This window comes from Rousettus aegyptiacus, unplaced genomic scaffold (assembly GCF_014176215.1).
Source record: "Rousettus aegyptiacus isolate mRouAeg1 unplaced genomic scaffold, mRouAeg1.p scaffold_m13_p_13, whole genome shotgun sequence".
In the NCBI taxonomy this organism is placed as follows: domain Eukaryota; kingdom Metazoa; phylum Chordata; class Mammalia; order Chiroptera; family Pteropodidae; genus Rousettus; species Rousettus aegyptiacus.
In genome coordinates, this window is record NW_023416288.1 from 8,315,973 (window position 1) to 8,318,634 (window position 2,662).

Consider the following 2,662-nt stretch of genomic DNA (forward strand, 5'->3'; position numbering starts at 1 on the left):
AAGAAATTTCCATTTGAAGTGTTTAATGAATCACACCACAATTTTATTTTCTCTGTATATCTCTATTATCCTTATTCTATATCTCATATTAAATTACTTTTTCCTAAAAATAATATACTTTGGTTACTTTGATAAATTGAAAACATAGAATTGTTTTTCTTGTTGTTTCCAAAGTATAGTACTTCTATATAATTGACAGAAAATTAAATTCTTTTGGGAAAAAAAAAGTTGAAAGGTATACATTTCAATACATTCAAAACATATATTAAAAAAAAATCTTGTCTCTCAGTGTACAAGTCTTTTGTTCTGTATTTCTTTTGGTATGTCACTTGATTACAAAAAGAGACCTTGAGGATTAATGGGCAAAGCCATGTATATTGTCAGCATTCACTCAATCCAACAAATTTGTTAATAAGGATTAAACAAGCAATCATTATGTGTGTAACACTATGAGACAACATGTGAAATATGAGAATAAGATATGATCCCTGCCTTAAAGATATTAGCATATACTTAGAAGACATAACTAATATGTTTAAAATATAAATACTATATACTATAATCTATATCTGAAAAATGCATTAAGTGCCAAAAAATATATATTAGAACATTACATAGAAGATAGACATTTTTAAGTTATGCATTTTTTTTAAGCTCTGAATTATATGTTAAAAAGGTACTTAGTACTTGTAGTTCCAAGGCAAGCCATATTAGAGACTCAAGGAAAAGAAAAAATCAGTAATACTGATCCTGTTTTTATTTAACTTCTTAGATCTTACTATAGAATTTTGGCACTACTTTTTATTTTTTTAATTTCTTTTTTATTATTTATGCCTACAGCACCTGGTCTTCCTAAGTGATCTCCTGTCCAAGTACTAACCAGACCCAACCCTGCTTAGCTTCCACGATCAGATGGGATAGGGCTCGTTCAGGGTGGCATGGCCGTAGACCACTGACAGTGGCTCCACTGGGGCCCAAACCTAGGACCTTCTGTGTGTAAAGCAGACGTGCTAACTGCTACATTATGGAACCAAGTCCTAATTTTTATTTTTTAAATACAGTATAGACTATTTATCTATCTTTATTATTGAAAGTTTTTTGGCTCCTTCTTAAGTTTTGCACCCAAGGTGAGTGCCTCGCTAAACTCACCCTAGTCCCAGCCCTGCATACTTAGATTAAAGGCGCTTTTCCTTTGTTTACCTTGTGTATTAAGGATGTCCTAATTAAAAATAATAATAATAAGTTGATGCTTCAATTGCCATTTTGCATATATAAACAGGGGATTTGTATATATTTTTTAATGTTCCTTATTTTTTATGAACTAACTGCTGTACCACCAACCCACAACAAAATTAGACATTCACAGACAAAGATCTCGGTTTTCACTTGATTTGTGTGTAGTCTACTTATTCATGCGCAATCCTTTAGCAAAGCCACTATACATCTTAATCCCTTTGTCATTTTGGATTGTAAAAGGTTTATAAAGTGTGTTTTGGAAAGCATGACTGGGGTATCTTGGGAGAAAAAAGTGACTTATGAGCAGAAAGTGTCTATATTTGCTTGGTAAATTTATGGACTGTATGTCTATAACACAGACTTTCAATTTGGATTTTTTTCCTTTGATGCACAATTTGAGAATACATATAATAGAAAATATTTTATTAACTGAAATTTCATGTATTTCTGGTATGAGTCTGAATTGTCGACTTAACCAGCATTCAGTGATTTTAGATTTTATGCTTTGGCTGGAAGTAATCTGGGGAGAAGAAAAGCTCAAGCAATCATATGCCCCTGTTTGAGAGGATAGTCAACCTTATCAAATTACTGTGTGCTGCTTTCTTTTGTGGGCGTTCCTGCCAAAGATTGTACTGGCATTAAAAGGCAATTATTTCTCAATCTTAGAGTCCAGTGAGGTTTCCAGAGCCACATAACAAAGAGACATACAAGCCCCCCACCAGCGCAGTGCGTATGGGATTATTTCACAGCACAGATTGAACTAATATTATAGCCTGCAGTCTTCCTGGCTCCTTGGAGTGAAGAGTTTCCAGTATTTTGAAGAGCAATTACTATGAGTGAAAAATCTTTATCTTCTCTACTCCGATTTGAGTTCTAAAAAAAACCTCTAAAAATATTGTTGTCTCTGTAATGTTTTCAAATACTACTGCTAAAATTGTCTTTTTTTTTTTTATTTGAAGCTTTAAAATGAAGTGACTGCATTGATAAAACAAAGTATTTTCCATTGGATGATAACATGCTATATTTTCTAATCATATAATCAAAACTTCATAAATGAAAGATTTGTCAGAAATAATTTTGTAGAAGAAAAAACTAATTCATTAAAAATCTAAATGACTTAGTGGTTCATTTCTATTTAGTGACAGACCTGCTTTGGAACTGAGGTTTCTTACCTATAATTGCAAAAGGCATTGATTGAATTTCTTGGACAGGTGAGTAGAAATTTCAATATAACTTCACCAAAGATAAAAATGTTAAGAAAAGGGTGTTCTAATTAGCAAAAGATTTTTTGTTTGTTTGTTTGCTTGTTTGTTTCCTGACTATACTGTAGCCATCAAAAATGGTAGGTGCTATGGACTGATTGTATCTCCTCCAAATTCATATGTTGAAACCTTAGTTTTCAATGTATGTGGAAGCAGGACCTTTG

At 32.2% G+C, this 2,662-nt stretch overlaps 1 pseudogene; it reads right to left on the reverse strand.

Moving 5' to 3' along the window:
- Nucleotides 1-831: 831 nt before the first annotated feature.
- Nucleotides 832-950, reverse strand: LOC118610986 (annotated as a pseudogene).
- Nucleotides 951-2,662: the final 1,712 nt, after the last annotated feature.